This window comes from Panulirus ornatus, chromosome 50, assembly GCF_036320965.1.
Source record: "Panulirus ornatus isolate Po-2019 chromosome 50, ASM3632096v1, whole genome shotgun sequence".
In the NCBI taxonomy this organism is placed as follows: Eukaryota; Metazoa; Arthropoda; class Malacostraca; order Decapoda; family Palinuridae; genus Panulirus; species Panulirus ornatus.
In genome coordinates, this window is record NC_092273.1 from 28,680,047 (window position 1) to 28,697,546 (window position 17,500).

Below are 17,500 nucleotides of genomic sequence, written 5' to 3' on the forward strand. Positions count from 1 at the left end.
GTGTCACCATCTCCTTGGGTCAGGATCACATGTGTCACCATATCCTTGGGTCAGGATCACATGTGTCACCATATCCTTGGGTCAGGATCACACGTGTCACCATATCCTTGGGTCAGGATCACATGTGTCACCATATCCTTGGGTCAGGATCACATGTGTCACCATATCCTTGGGTCAGGATCACATGTGTCACCACACCCTTGGGTCAGGATCACATGTGTCACCATATCCTTGGGTCAGGATCACATGTGTCACCATATCCTTGGGTCAGGATCACATGTGTCACCATATCCTTGGGTCAGGATCTCATGTGTCACCATATCCTTGGGTCAGGATCACATGTGTCACCATATCCTTGGGTCAGGATCACATGTGTCACCATAGCCTTGGGTCAGGATCACATGTGTCACCATCTCCTTGGGTCAGGATCTCATGTGTCACCATATCCTTGGGTCAGGACCACATGTGTCACCATATCCTTGGGTCAGGATCACATGTGTCACCATATCCTTGGGTCAGGATCACATGTGTCACCATATCCTTGGGTCAGGACCACATGTGTCACCATATCCTTGGGTCAGGATCTCATGTGTCACCACATACTTGGGTCAGGACCACATGTGTCACCATATCCTTGGGTCAGGATCTCATGTGTCACCACATCCTTGGGTCAGGATCACATGTGTCACCACATCCTTGGGTCAGGATCACACGTGTCACCATATCCTTGGGTCAGGATCACATGTGTCACCACATCCTTGGGTCAGGATCACATGTGTCACCATATCCTTGGGTCAGGATCACATGTGTCACCATATCCTTGGGTCAGGACCACATGTGTCACCATATCCTTGGGCCAGGATCACATGTGTCACCATATCCTTGGGTCAGGATCACATGTGTCACCATATCCTTGGGTCAGGATCACACGTGTCACCACATCCTTGGGTCAGGATCACATGTGTCACCATATCCTTGGGTCAGGATCTCATGTGTCACCATATCCTTGGGCCAGGATCACATGTGTCACCATATCCTTGGGTCAGGATCACATGTGTCACCACATCCTTGGGTCAGGACCACATGTGTCACCATATCCTTGGGTCAGGACCACATGTGTCACCATATCCCTGGGTCAGGACCACATGTGTCACCACATCCTTGGGCCAGGATCACGTGTCACCACATCCTTGGGCCAGGACCATATGTGTCACCATATCCTTGGGTCAGGATCACATGTGTCACCATATCCCTGGGTCAGGACCACATGTGTCACCATATCCTTGGGTCAGGACCACATGTGTCACCATATCCTTGGGTCAGGACCACATGTGTCACCATATCCTTGGGTCAGGATCACATGTGTCACCATATCCTTGGGTCAGGATCACGTGTCACCACATCCTAGGGTCAGGACCACATGTGTCACAATATCCTTGGGTCAGGATCACATGTGTCACCATATCCCTGGGTCAGGACCACATGTGTCACCATATCCTTGGGTCAGGACCACATGTGTCACCACATCCTTGGGTCAGGACCACATGTGTCACCACATCCTTGGGTCAGGACCACATGTGTCACCATATCCTTGGGCCAGGACCACATGTGTCACCATATCCTTGGGTCAGGATCACATGTGTCACCACATCCTTGGGTCAGGATCACATGTGTCACCATATCCTTGGGTCAGGATCTCATGTGTCACCATATCCTTGGGTCAGGATCACGTGTCACCACATCCTTGGGTCAGGACCACATGTGTCACCATATCCTTGGGTAAGGATCTCATGTGTCACCATCTCCTTGGGTCAGGATCACGTGTCACCATATCCTTGGGTCAGGATCACATGTGTCACCACATCCTTGGGTCAGGATCACATGTGTCACCACATCCTTGGGTCAGGACCACATGTATCACCATATCCTTGGGTCAGGATCTCATGTGTCACCATATCCTTGGGTCAGGATCATACGTGTCACCATATCCTTGGGTCAGGATCAGACGTGTCACCACATCCTTGGGTCAGGATCACATGTGTCACCATATCCTTGGGTCAGGATCACATGTGTCACCATATCCTTGGGTCAGGATCACATGTGTCACCAAATCCTTGGGTCAGGATCACATGTGTCACCATATCCTTGGGTCAGGATCACATGTGTCACCATATCCTTGGGTCAGGATCACATGTGTCACCATATCCTTGGGTCAGGATCACATGTGTCACCATATCCTTGGGTCAGGATCACATGTCACCACATCCTTGGGTCAGGATCACATGTGTCACCATATCCTTGGGTCAGGATCACATGTCACCACATCCTTGGGTCAGGATCACATGTGTCACCATATCCTTGGGTCAGGACCACATGTGTCACCACATCCTTGGGTCAGGACCACATGTGTCACCATATCCTTGGGTCAGGATCACATGTGTCACCACATCCTTGGGTCAGGATCACATGTGTTACCATATCCTTGGGTCAGGATCACATGTGTCACCATATCCTTGGGTCAGGATCTCATGTGTCACCATATCCTTGGGTCAGGATCACATGTGTCACCATATCCTTGGGTCAGGATCACATGTGTCACCACATCCTTGGGTCAGGACCACATGTGTCACCATATCCTTGGGTCAGGATCACATGTGTCACCATATCCTTGGGTCAGGACCACATGTGTCACCATATCCTTGGGTCAGGACCACATGTGTCACCACATCCTTGGGTCAGGATCACATGTGTCACCACATCCTTGGATCAGGATCACATGTGTCACCACATCCTTGGGTCAGGATCACATGTGTCACCATGTCCTTGGGTCAGGACCACATGTGTCACCATATCCTTGGGTCAGGACCACATGTGTCACCATATCCTTGGGTCAGGATCACATGTGTCACCATATCCTTGGGTCAGGATCACATGTGTCACCATATCCTTGGGTCAGGATCACATGTGTCACCATATCCTTGGGTCAGGATCACATGTGTCACCATATCCTTGGGTCAGGATCACATGTGTCACCACATCCTTGGGTCAGGATCACATGTGTCACCATATCCTTGGGTCAGGATCACATGTGTCACCACATCCTTGGGTCAGGATCACATGTGTCACCATATCCTTGGGTCAGGATCACATGTGTCACCATATCCTTGGGTCAGGACCACATGTGTCACCATATCCTTGGGTCAGGACCACATGTGTCACCATATCCTTGGGTCAGGATCACATGTGTCACCACATCCTTGGATCAGGATCACATGTGTCACCACATCCTTGGGTCAGGATCACATGTGTCACCATATCCTTGGGTCAGGATCACATGTGTCACCATATCCTTGGGTCAGGATCACATGTGTCACCATATCCTTGGGTCAGGATCACATGTCACCACATCCTTGGGTCAGGACCACATGTGTCACCATATCCTTGGGTCAGGATCACATGTGTCACCATATCCTTGGGTCAGGATCACATGTGTCACCATATCCTTGGGTCAGGATCACATGTGTCACCATATCCTTGGGTCAGGATCACGTGTCACCACATCCTAGGGTCAGGACCACATGTGTCACCATATCCTTGGGTCAGGATCACATGTGCCACCATATCCTTGGGTCAGGATCACATGTCACCACATCCTTGGGTCAGGACCACATGTGTCACCATATCCTTGGGTCAGGATCACATGTGTCACCATATCCTTGGGTCAGGATCACATGTGTCACCATATCCTTGGGTCAGGATCACATGTGTCACCATATCCTTGGGTCAGGAACATAACCATTGGGATAATCCATATAACCTAATATCATTGTTTCCTGTAGACAAATATCGGAACGAATCTTTGTGAGCGTGTTGATTCAAGTTGTTTGTAGAGGTAGACAGAAGCAGGCACAGCAGATGATGGAAACAGAAGCAGACACATTTGACGATGGAAACAGACTTTACAGCAGACACAGTTGATAGTAACAGACTTTACAGCAGACACAGTGGATGCTAACAGACTTTACAGCAGACACAGTAGATGGAGACAGACTTTACAGCAGACACAGTAGATGATGGAAGCAACTTTACAGCAGACACAGTAGATGGTAACAGACAATACAGCAGACACAGTAGATGCTAACAGACAATACAGCAGACACAGTAGATGGAGACAGACTTTACAGCAGACACAGTAGATGGTAACAGACAATACAGCAGACACAGTAGATGGAGACAGACTTTACAGCAGACACAGTAGATGATGGAAGCAACTTTACAGCAGACACAGTAGATGGTAACAGAAAATACAGCAGACACAGTAGATGGAGACAGACTTTACAGCAGACACAGTAGATGGTATCAGACAATACAGCAGACACAGTAGATGGAGACAGACTTTACAGCAGACACAGTAGATGGTAACAGACAATACAGCAGACACAGTAGATGGAGTCAGACTTTACAGCAGACACAGTAGATGATGGAAGCAACTTTACAGCAGACACAGTAGATGGTAACAGACAATACAGCAGACACAGTAGATGCTAACAGACTTTACAGCAGACACAGTAGATGATGGAAGCAACTTTACAGCAGACACAGTAGATGGAGAGAGACTTTACAGCAGACACAGTAGATGGAAGGAGACGTTGTCAACCCGTGGTAGGAGCAGACCAACCAGTTGGTGGAGCAGATATGTGTTAAACCTTCCATGGTTGATTGACGGCTCCTCGCCACACCACTTCATCCTCTGACGCCCTTCGTCAGTCACTGTATGTGGCCAAGAACTGTGCTCAGGGTGGGTTTAACGTTGACGTAGGGAGTGTGTTTAATAGTAACACTGCTCGTTAAACGTAGGGAGTGTGTTTTTAGTGTTACACTGCTCGTTAAACGTAGGGAGTATGTGTTTACTGTTACACTGCTCGTTAAACGTGGGGAGTATGTGTTTAGTGTGACATTGCTCATTAAACGTAGGGAGTGTGTGTTTACTGTTAACACTGCTAGTTAAACGTAGGGAGTGTGTTTAGTGTTACACTGCTCGTTAAACGTAGGGAGTGTGTGTCCAGTATCACGCTGCTCGTTAAACATAGGGAGGGTGTGTTTACTATTAAGCTGCTCTTTAAACGTATGTGTATGTTTAGTATTACACTGCTCGTTAAACTTATTGTGTATTTTTTAATATCACGCTGCTCGTTAAACTTACTGTGTGCTTAGTATTACACTGCTCGTTAAACTTAACGATAGAGATATTTCCACTTGGAACGCTCATAAGACGTGTATGTATGGCGTCTTGTGAACCCCAGGTTGTTCTCTCAGGTCGAGATGGGTGTGTAACCAAGTCATGTGGTTGTAGCTATGTTATAGACGTGTAACCAAGTCATGTGGTTGTAGCCATGTTATAGACGTGTAACCAAGTCATCTGGTTGTAGCCATGTTATGGACGTGTAACCAAGTCATGGGGTTGTAGCCATGTTATAGGTGTGTAACCAAGTCATGTGGTTGTAGCCATATTATAGACGTGTAACCAAGTCATGGGGTTGTAGCCATGTTATAGACGTGTAACCAAGTCATGTGGTTGTAGCCATGTTATAGACGTGTAACCAAGTCATGTGGCTGTAGCCATGTTATAGACGTGTAACCAAGTCATGTGATTGTAGCCATGTTATAGACGTGTAACCAAGTCATGGGGTTGTAGCCATGTTATAGGTGTGTAACCAAGTCATGTGGCTGTAGCCATGTTATAGGTGTGTAACCAAGTCATGGGGTTGTAGCCATGTTATAGACGTGTAACCAAGTCATGGGGTTGTAGCCATGTTATAGACGTATAACCAAGTCATGTGGTTGTAGCCATGTTATAGACGTGTAACCAAGTCATGGGGTTGTAGCCATGTTATAGGTGTGTAACCAAGTCATGTGGTTGTAGCCATATTATAGACGTGTAACCAAGTCATGGGGTTGTAGCCATGTTATAGACGTGTAACCAAGTCATGGGGTTGTAGCCATATTATAGACGTGTAACAAAGTCATAGGGTTGTAGCCATGTTATAGACGTGTAACCAAGTCATGGGGTTGTAGCAATGTTATAGACGTGTAACCAAGTCATGGGGTTGTAGCCATGTTATAGGTGTGTAACCAAGTCATGTGGTTGTAGCCATATTATAGACGTGTAACCAAGTCATGGGGTTGTAGCCATGTTATAGACGTGTAACCAAGTCATGTGGTTGTAGTCATGTTATAGACGTGTAAGCAAGTCATGGGGTTGTAGCCGTATTATAGACGTGTAACCAAGTCATGGGGTTGTAGCCATATTATAGACGTGTAACCAAGTCATGGGGTTGTAGGCATGTTATAGGTGTGTAACCAAGTCATGGGGTTGTAGCCATGTTATAGACGTGTAACCAAGTCATGGGGTTGTAGCCATGTTATAGGTGTGTAACCAAGTCATGTGGTTGTAGCCATATTGTAGACGTGTAACCAAGTCATGGGGTTGTAGCCATGTTATAGACGTGTAACCAAGTCATGTGGTTGTAGCCATGTTATAGACGTGTAACCAAGTCATGTGGTTGTAGCCATGTTATAGACGTGTAACCAAGTCATGGGGTTGTAGCCATATTATAGACGTGTAACCAAGTCATGGGGTTGTAGCCATATTATAGACGTGTAACCAAGTCATGGGGTTGTAGCCATGTTATAGACGTGTAACCAAGTCATGGGGTTGTAGCCATATTATAGACGTGTAACCAAGTCATGGGGTTGTAGCCATATTATAGACGTGTAACCAAGTCATGGGGTTGTAGCCATGTTATAGACGTGTAACCAAGTCATGTGGTTGTAGCCATATTATAGACGTGTAACCAAGTCATGGGGTTGTAGCCATGTTATAGACGTGTAACCAAGTCATGTGGTTGTAGCCATGTTGTAGACGTGTAACCAAGTCATGTGGTTGTAGCCATGTTATAGACGTGTAACCAAGTCATGGGGTTGTAGCCATGTTATAGACGTGTAACCAAGTCATGTGGTTGTAGCCATGTTATAGACGTGTAACCAAGTCATGGGGTTGTAGCCATATTATAGACGTGTAACCAAGTCATGGGGTTGTAGGCATGTTATAGGTGTGTAACCAAATCATGGGGTTTTATCCAAGTCATGGGTGTGTGTGGCTTGTGGTGTCATGCAGTAAGTGTGAAGGATTTAAGGATTTCTTTCCACATTTTACACTTAACGCCACATTCCTGCTGGTTTCTTTCGTTGTTCCCATAGCATTATGCCACTCCAGGTTCCTCCTCTCACATGTAAAGTAAACCAGAGGTGTCCCTGGGCCCGGGGGGCAAGACTGGTGGCGCTTCGGAATGAAAAGAAATGTAAAAAATTCCAAGTGTGGCTCGGTGTGCTGGTGTGGGCAGGAAATGCCTACTGTACCCACAAGTGTGAGCAAAATATGGTCCTCCACCTTGGGGAATCCTCACTGATCACCACAGCAAACACCTCGCCCTCCACTTATACTCTAGTTCACATGCCATATACCTACGCCCTCATTTAGTAACGTGAGTGTTCCTAGGATGCTTTGGTGTCTTCTGTTTCTGCTGCACAGGTAAACCGCTGAGGTTGTCGTGTTGGGTAATTCGTTGGTGTTGGGCCACGTACAGGCCGGGGATGGTGTGTAGGTCTGCAAGATCAGTTCATTTCCAACGAGGATGGTATGTGTGTCTGTCATAAGTCTAAAGTCCTATTGTTTAAACTGATTCATAGCGACTTTCAAGCCAATTAGCAGGCAACTGATTTGTTATTTGTAGCCATTCATTGATGAAGTGAATGGTTTCGAATGCAAAGTTGTATTTGAATATTATGAAGATTTTATGTTTTATTTTGGGGGGCCTTGTTTTTCTGATGTTTTATTTTTCTGGAGATGAAAATCTTAATGTTAGATCTCTCTACATTCTCAGAATTTGTTTTTGTTGTGCTTGAAGGGGTCAGTCACAGACAAAAGTCCACATTATGGCCGGCATATATATATATATATATATATATATATATATATATATATATATATATATATATATATATATATATATATATATATATATATCCCTGGGGTTAGGGGAGAAACAATACTTCCCCCGCATTCCTCACGTGTCGTAGGAGGCGACTAAAGGGGACGGGAGCGGGGGGCCAGAAATCCTCCCCTCCATGTATTTTAACTACCTAAAAGGGGAAACAGAAGAAGGAGTCACGCGGGGAGTGCTTATCCTCCTCGAAGGCTCAGATTGGGATGTCTGAATGTGGTTGGATGTAACCAAAATGAGAAAAAAAGGAGAGATAGGTAGAATGTTTGAGGAAAGGAACCTGGATGTTTTGGCTCTGAGTGAAACGAAGCTCAAGGGTAAAGGGGAAGAGTGGTTTGGGAATGTCTTGAGAGTAAAGTCAGGGGTTAGTGAGAGGACAAGAGCAAGGGAAGGAGTAGCACTACTCCTGAAACAGGAGTTGTGGGAGTAGACTGTAGATTGATATGGGTAAAACTGAAAGTGGATGGAGAGAGATGGGTGATTATTGGTGCATATGCACCTGGGCATGAGAAGAAACATCATGAGAGGCAAGTATTTTGGGAGCAGCTGAGTGAGTGTGTTAGTAGTTTTGATGCACGAGACCGGGTTATAGTGATGGGTGATTTTAATGCAAAGGTGAGTAATGGGGTAGTTGAGGGAATAATTGGTATACATGGGGTGTTCAGTATTGTAAATGAAAATGATGAAGAGCTTGTAGATTTGTGTGCTGAAAAAAGACTGGTGATTGGGAATACCTGGTTTAAAAAGAGAGATATACATAAGTATACGTAGGAGAGATGGCCAGAGAGCGTTATTGGATTACGTGTTAATTGATAGGCGCGTGAAAGAGAGACTTTTGGATGTTAATGTGCTGAGAGGGGCAACTGGAGGGATGTCTGATCATTATCTTGTGGAGGCGAAGGTGAAGATTTGTAGAGGTTTTTAGAAAAGAAGAGAGAATGTTGGGGTGAAGAGAGTGGGGAGAGTAAGTGAGCTTGAGAAGGAGACTTGTGTGAGGAAGTACCAGGAGAGACTGAGTGCAGAATGGAAAAAGGTGAGAACAAAGGACGTAAAAGGAGTGGGGGAGGAATGGGATGTATTTCGGAAAGCAGTGATGGCTTGCGCAAAAGATGCTTGTGGCATTAGAAGCGTGGGAGGTGGGCAGATTAGAAAGGGTAGTGAGTGGTGAGATGAAGAAGTAAGATTATTAGTGAAAAAGAAGAGAGGCATTTGGTCGAGTATTGCAGGGAAATAGTGCAAGTGACTAGGAGATGTATAAAAGAAACATGCATGAGGTCAAGAGAAAGGTGCAAGAGGTGAAAAAGAGGGCGAATGAGAGTTGGGGTGAGAGAGTATCATTAGATTTTAGGGATACTAAAAAGATGTTTTGGAAGGAGGTAAATAAAGTGCGTAAGACAAAAGAACAAATGGGAACATCGGTGAAGGGGGCTAATGGGTAAGTAATAACAAGTAGTGGTGATGTGAGAAGGAGATGGAGTGAGTATTTTGAAGGTTTGTTGAATGTGTTAGATGATAGAGTGGCAGATATAGGGTGTTTTGGTCAAGGTGGTATGCGAAGGGAGAGGGTTAGGGAGAATGATTTGGTAAACAGAGAAGAGGTAGTGAAAGCTTTGCAGAAGATGAAAGCCGGCAAGGCGGCGGGTTTGGATGGTATTGCTGTAGAATATATTAAAAAAGGGGGTGACTGTGTTGTTGACTGGTTGGTAAGGATATTCACTGTATGTATGACTCATGGTGCAGTGCCTGAGGATTGGCGGAATGCATGCATAGTGCCATTGTACAAAAGCAAAGGGGATAAAGGTGAGTGTTCAAATTACAGAGATATAAGTTTGTTGAGTATTCCTGGGAAATTATATGGGAGGGTATTGATTGAGAGGGTGAAGGCATGTAAAGAGCATCAGATTGGGGAAGAGCAGTGTGGTTTCAGAAGTGGTAGAGGATGTGTGGATCAGGTGTTTGGTCTGAAGAATGTATGTGAGAAATACTTAAAGAAGCAAATGGATTTGTATGTAGCATTTTTGGATCTGGAGAAGGCATATGACAGAGTTGATAGAGATGCTCTGTGGAAAGTATTAAGAATATATGGTGTGGAAGATAAATTGTGAGAAGCAGTGAAAAGTTTTTATCGAGGATGTAAGGCATGTGTACGAGTAGGAAGAGAGGAAAGTGATTAGTTCTCAGTGAATGTCGGTTTGCGGCTAGGGTGCGTGATGTCTCCATGGTTGTTTAATTTGTTAATGGATGGGGTTGTTGGGGAGTTGAATGCAAGAGTTTTGGAAAGAGGGGCAAGTATGAAGTCTGTTGGGGATGAGAGAGCTTGGGAAGCGAGTCAGTTGTTGTTCGCTGATGATACAGCGCTGGTGGCTGATTCGGGTGAGATACTGTGGAAGCTGGCGACTGAGTTTGGTAAAGTGTGTGAAAGAAGAAAGCTGAGAGTAAATGTGAATAAACGCAAGATTATTGGGTACAGTACGGCTGAGGGACAAGTCAATTGGGAGGTACGTTTGAATGGTGATAAACTGGAGGAAGTGAAGTGTTTTGGATATCTGGGAGTAGATTTGGTAGCGGAAGTGACTCACAGGGTGGGGAGGGGGCGAAAGTTTTGGGAGTGTTAAAAAATGTGTGGAAGGCGAGAACATTATCTCTCAAAGCAAAAATGGGTATGTTTGAAGGAATAGTGGTTCCAACAATGTTATATGGTTGCGAAGCGTGGGCTATAGCTTGGGTTTTGCGGAGGAGGGTGAATGTGCTGGAAATGAGATGTTTGAGGACAATATGTGGTGTGAGGTGGTTTGATCGAGTAATGAAAGGTAAGAGAGATGTGTGGCAATAAAAAGAGCGAGGTTGAGAGAGCAGAAGAGGTTGTTTTGAAATGGTTTGGTGATATGGAGGGAATGAGTGAGGAAAGATTGACAAAGAGGTTATATGTGTCAGAGGTGGAGGGAACGAGGATGAGTAGGGCCCAAATTGTAGGTGGAAGGATGGAGTTAAAAGGATTTTGAGCAATCGGGGCCTGAACATGCAGGAGTGTGAAAAGCTCGCAAGGAGTAGAGTGAATTGGAACTGTGTGGTATATCGGGGTCAGTGCTGTCAGTGGATTGAACCAGGGCATGTAAGGCATCTAGGGTAAACTATGGTAAGTTTTGTGGGGCCTGGATGTGGAAAGGGAGCTGTGGTTTCGGTGCATTATACATGACAGCTAGATACTGAGTGTGAACGAATGTGGCCTTTGTTGTCTTTTCCTAGCTCTACCTCGCGCGCGTGTGAGGGGAGGGGGTTGTCATTTCATGTGTAGTGGGGTAGCTACGGGAATGAATAAGGGCAGACCGTATGAATTATGTACATGTGTATATATGTATATGTCTGTATATATATATATATATATATATATATATATATATATATATATATATATATATATATATATGTTGAGATGTATAGGTATTATAAGTGCGTGTGTGGACGTGTATGTATGTACATGTGTATGTACATGTGTATGTGTGTTGGGCCATTCTTTCGTCTGTTTCCGTGCGCTACCTCGCTAACGCGGAGACAGCGACAGAGTATAATGATATATATATATATATATATATATATATATATATATATATATATATATATATATATATATATATATATATTTCTTTTTTCTTTTAAACTATTCGCCATTTCCCGCGTTAGCGAGGTAGCGTTAGGAACAGAGGACTGGGCCTTTTTTGGAATATCCTCACCTGGCCCCCTCTGTTCCTTCTTTTGGAAAATTAAAAAAAAAAACGAGAGGGGAGGATTTCCAGCCCCCCGCTCCCTCCCCTTTTAGTCGCCTTCTACGACACGCAGGGAATACGTGGGAAGTATTCTTAATCCCCTATCCCCAGGGATATATATATATATATATATATATATATATATATATATATATATATATATATATATATATATATATATATATATGGTGACTGAGTTTGGTAAAGTGTGTGAAAGAAGAAAGTTAAGAGTAAATGTGAATAAGAGCAAGGTTATTAGGTACAGTAGGGTTGAGGGTCAAGTCAATTGGGAGGTGAGTTTGAATGGAGAAAAACTGGAGGAAGTGAAGTGTTTTAGATATCTGGGAGTGGATCTGGCAGCGGATGGAACCATGGAAGCGGAAGTGGATCATAGGGTGGGGGAGGGGGCGAAAATTCTGGGAGCCTTGAAGAATGTGTGGAAGTCGAAAACATTATCTCGGAAAGCAAAAATGGGTATGTTTGAAGGAATAGTGGTTCCAACAATGTTGTATGGTTGCGAGGCGTGGACTATGGATAGAGTTGTGCGCAGGAGGATGGATGTGCTGGAAATGAGATGTTTGAGGACAATGTGTGGTGTGAGGTGGTTTGATCGAGTAAGTAACGTAAGGGTAAGAGAGATGTGTGGAAATAAAAAGAGCGTGGTTGAGAGAGCAGAAGAGGGTGTTTTGAAATGGTTTGGTCACATGGAGAGAATGAGTGAGGAAAGATTGACCAAGAGGATATATGTGTCGGAGGTGGAGGGAACGAGGAGAAGACGGAGACCAAATTGGAGGTGGAAAGATGGAGTGAAAAAGATTTTGTGTGATCGGGGCCTGAACATGCAGGAGGGTGAAAGGAGGGCAAGGAATAGAGTGAATTGGAGCGATGTGGTATACCGTGCTGTCAGTGGATTGAATCAAGGCAGGTGAAGCGTCTGGGGTAAACCATGGAAAGCTGTGTAGGTATGTATATTTGCGTGTGTGGACGTATGTATATACATGTGTATGGGGGTGGGTTAGGCCATTTCTTTCGTCTGTTTCCTTGCGCTACCTCGCAAACGCGGGAGACAGCGACAAAGCAAAAAAAAAAAAAACAAAAAAAATATATATATATATATATATATATATATATATATATATATATATATATATATATATATATATATATATATATATATAAGTTGATGGATTAGAGAAAGATGAGACGAAGAAAAGTTTGTATAATTTGTGAAGAAATAAAAATCCTGTCTCGTAAAACTTGCCAGGTCATAGTTATTGGGAAAGACATGAGAGGGTTGAGAATTCCAAAGCTTCCAGGTGTAGGGAAAGAAATAGTTATCAAAACGGCCCACTATTCTGTTATCAACGGCCACACAGTGATCGTGTGACGCAGCAGCTTGCGTGGTTCTAGCTTGTGTTATTTACCTCAATAATGTTTTTCGTTCGATCGCCTTGACTTTTTTATAAGACATGATGGAATTTCTTTGTTCCCATGGCCGTTAACTTCTCTGGAAAGCTATAAATGCTCCCTCCTCTCCAAACCTATATTTTTTTACCTTTCTGGAAACCTAAAAAAAATTCCTTCATTTCTCTGGAAACCTAAGAATGTTTTCTTCATTTCTCTGGAAACCTAAACATGCTTCCTTCGTTTCTCTGGAAACCTAAGAATGTTTCCTTCATTTCTCTGGAAACCTAAACATGCTTCCTTCGTTTCTCTGGAAACCTTAGAATGTTTCCTTCGTTTCTCTGGAAACCTAAGAATGTTTCCTTCATTTCTCTGGAAACCTAAACATGCTTCCTTCGTTTCTCTGGAAACCTTAGAATGTTTCCTTCGTTTCTCTGGAAACCTAAGAATGTTTCCTTCATTTCTCTGGAAACCTAAACATGCTTCTTTCGTTTCTCTGGAAACCTAAGAATGTTTCCTTCATTTCTCTGGAAACCTAAACATGCTTCTTTCGTTTCTCTGGAAACCTAAGAATGTTTCCTGCATTTGTCTGGAAAACTGAAGATGTTTCCCTCATTTCTCTGGAAAACTAAAGATGTTTCTTCATTTCACTGGAAACCTTAAAATGTTTCCTTCATTTCTCAGGAAATCTTTCAAGTTTACTTTTTTCTGGAAAGCTGAAAAATATTTCTTTCCTTTCTCAGGAAACTTTTAAAGTATTTACATATATGGGAACCTAAAAATGTTTCCCTAACATTTCTGGATACCTAAAATTCTTTCCCTCTCTGGAAACCTAAATAATTTTACTTCTTTGAAAGCTAAAAAGTTTATTCCATAATTCCCTGGAAACTTGAAAATGTTTCCCTAACTTCCCTGGAAGACTAATAATGTTTCCCTTCTCTGGAAACCTAAAAGTTTTCCTCTACTTTTCTGGAAACTTAAAGATGTTTCCTTTACTTCTCTGAAACCTAGAAATTTTTCCCTAAGATCTTTGGAAACCTGATATTATTCCCCTTTCCTGGAAACTTATAAACGTTTCCCTAACTTTCCTGTAAACATAAATGTTTCCCTAACTTTCCTGTAAATGTTTACCTAACTTTCCTGTAAACATAAATGTTTCCCTAACGTTCCTGGAAACTTATGAACGTTTCCCTAACTTCCTAGGAACTTATAAACGTTTCCCTAACTTTCCTGTAAACATAAATGTTTCCCTAACTTTCCTGTAAACATAAATGTTTCCCTAAGTTTCCTGTAAATGTTTACCTAACTTTCCTGTAAACATAAATGTTTCCCTAACGTTCCTGGAAACTTATAAACGTTTCCCTAACTTCCTAGGAACTTATAAACGTTTCCCTAACTTTCCTGTAAACTTAAATGTTTCCCTAACTTTCCTGTAAACATAAACGTTTCCCTAACTTTCCTGGAAACTTATGTTTCCCTAACGTTCCTGGAAACTTATAAACGTTTCCCTAACTTTCCTGTACACATAAATGTTTTCCTGACGTTCCTAGAAAATTATAAACGTTTCCCTAACTTTCCTGGAAACTTATGTTTCCCTAACGTTCCTGGACACGTAAGACTATAGCCATAAGACCGCCAGGTGAAGACCATATACAGACGTCCTGGAATGTGCAGGAGGCAAAGCAATCCAGTGGTGTGTGTGTGTGTGTGTGTGTGTTGGGGGGCGGGGGGTAGGGCGTGGCCCTAGGTTGGCTACTGCCTTGCCTCCGTCTCCACTTGACCTTGTCGAGCCACAGTGAGACACCTTACAGTTAACTTCACAGCTGAAGTTATTTTTTGCTTCACGGCAGAAATGGTAGGGAGTTACAGATACTGTGCAGCCAGGTGGAGGGAAGGTAGAGATACTGTGCAGCCAGGTGGAGGGAAGGTAGAGATACTGTGCAGCCAGGTGGAGGGAAGGTAGAGATACTGTGCAGCCAGGTGGAGGGAAGGTAGAGATACTGTGCAGCCAGGTGGATGAAAGGTAGAGATACTATGCAGCCAGGTGGAGGGAAGGTAGAGATACTGTGCAGCCAGGTGGAGGGAAGGTAGAGATACTGTGCAGCCAGGTGGATGGAAGGTAGAGATACTGTGCAGCCAGGTGGAGGGAAGGTAGAGATACTGTGCAACCAGATGGAGGGAAGGTAGAGATACTGTGCAGCCAGGTGGAGGGAAGGTAGAGATACTGTGCAGCCAGGTGGATGGAAGGTAGAGATACTGTGCAGCCAGGTGGAGGGATGGTAGAGATACTGTGCAGCCAGGTGGATGGAAGGTAGAGATACTGTGCAGCCAGGTGGAGGGAAGGTAGAGATACTGTGCAGCCAGGTGGATGGAAGGTAGAGATACTGTGCAGCCAGGTGGATGGAAGGTAGAGATACTGTGCAGCCAGGTGGAGGGAAGGTAGAGATACTGTGCAGCCAGGTGGAGGGAAGGTAGAGATACTGTGCAGCCAGGTGGATGGAAGGTAGAGATACTGTGCAGCCAGGTGGAGGGAAGGTAGAGATACTGTGCAGCCAGGTGGAGGGAAGGTAGAGATACTGTGCAGCCAGGTGGAGGGAAGGTAGAGATACTGTGCAGCCAGGTGGAGGGAAGGTAGAGATACTGTGCAGCCAGGTGGATGGAAGGTAGAGATACTGTGCAGCCAGGTGGATGGAAGGTAGAGATACTGTGCAGCCAGGTGGATGGAAGGTAGAGATACTGTGCAGCCAGGTGGAGGGAAGGTAGAGATACTGTGCAGCCAGGTGGAGGGAAGGTAGAGATACTGTGCAGCCAGGTGGATGGAAGGTAGAGATACTGTGCAGCCAGGTGGAGGGAAGGTAGAGATACTGTGCAGCCAGGTGGAGGGAAGGTAGAGATACTGTGCAGCCAGGTGGAGGGAAGGTAGAGATACTGTGCAGCCAGGTGATTGTCCAAAACATGTTTTGGACAATCACATGTTTACCAAATGGCGTCCTAGCTTCGTCTCTTCGATGTATATCAACTGACTGTTATATTCCTCTCTTGTGTCTCCCCTGATGATGTGATTATTACACGAAAGTGCACTTGGGAACTTTTCGTGTTTCATTTTCCCCGTGGACTCATAGGAATATCTTGATCACGCGCAAAATTGTGATCCTTTTCAATATATATATATATATATATATATATATATATATATATATATATATATATATATATATATATATATATATATATATATATATATTCTTTCTTTGTTTTAAACTATTCACCATTTCCCGCGTTAACGAGGTAGCGTTAAGAACAGAGGACTGGGCCTTTTCTGGAATATCCTCACCTGGCCCCCTCTGTTCCTTCTTTTGGAAAAAAAAAAATATATGGGATCTAATTTTTGAGAAAAGTTAGAATGAAGTAGTTGTTGAACATGAGGAATATACATGTGTATTTTAGTTAAAACATGGAGGGTCTCGGAATATGATATTCACAACTGGATAAAGTCGAATGTATGAGAAATGCTGGAGTTGTTGAATCATGGCTGTGTGTCACCAGCGGTGCGCACAACACACTACTGATAATACTGCCAAGAATCAGGCTTGGCTGTTACCTGTCATGATGGTGGGAGGCGAAGCGTACATCCCGGTGGGTCAGGTGTGTGAGTGAGGGAGTGAGGGAGGAAGGGAGAACAGGTGACCTTGACAAGTGCGTCATGAGAAAGCATTATGCTCCCTCCTGCTCGTGGCAGGGGACCTCCACTCCATATCTCGCTCCCACCATTATTACCTGGGGCCATGTCACCACAGGCCTACTTTCTTGTGCCTTGGATCGCGCAGCGTTGAACGTTCGTTGGGGTTCAACGACGGGAGGGGAGGAGGGGGAGGGGGAGGGTGGGTTACGTTGTGTGCCGTGTGTGGTGTTGTACCGGTGTGTTGTGACTGGGAAACACGGGGAGTGTGTGACCGTATTAGGATTCTGCGTCCGTCACTTAGGAGTCTGTGAAATTGATTATTATCATTGATTTTCAGCTCCTGAAGCGGGTTAGGCCAGAGCACAGGTCATGCGCGAGGTTTTGAGGTTGTCGTACGTAAGATGGGGTTCAGGATGTGAGGTGTCACGTGTGTGCCGTATTAGTTTGTATACGGTGTAATGTATGTAACGCTAATGTGTACCGTATTAGGTCATTCATTGTTGTATACGGTGTTATGAAAGGTTACGTGTGTGTACACCGTATTAGGTCATTCATTGTTGTATACGGTGTCATGTTAGGTCACGTGT

The 17,500-nt window shown here is 44.3% G+C and overlaps 1 protein-coding gene across 2 annotated transcripts in view; it reads left to right on the forward strand.

Annotated features, from left to right (window-relative positions):
- lsn (vacuolar-sorting protein SNF8) overlaps nucleotides 1-17,500 on the forward strand; it is a 292,203-nt gene that overhangs the window by 173,200 nt on the left and 101,503 nt on the right. The gene's annotated exons all lie outside the window — the stretch shown is intronic.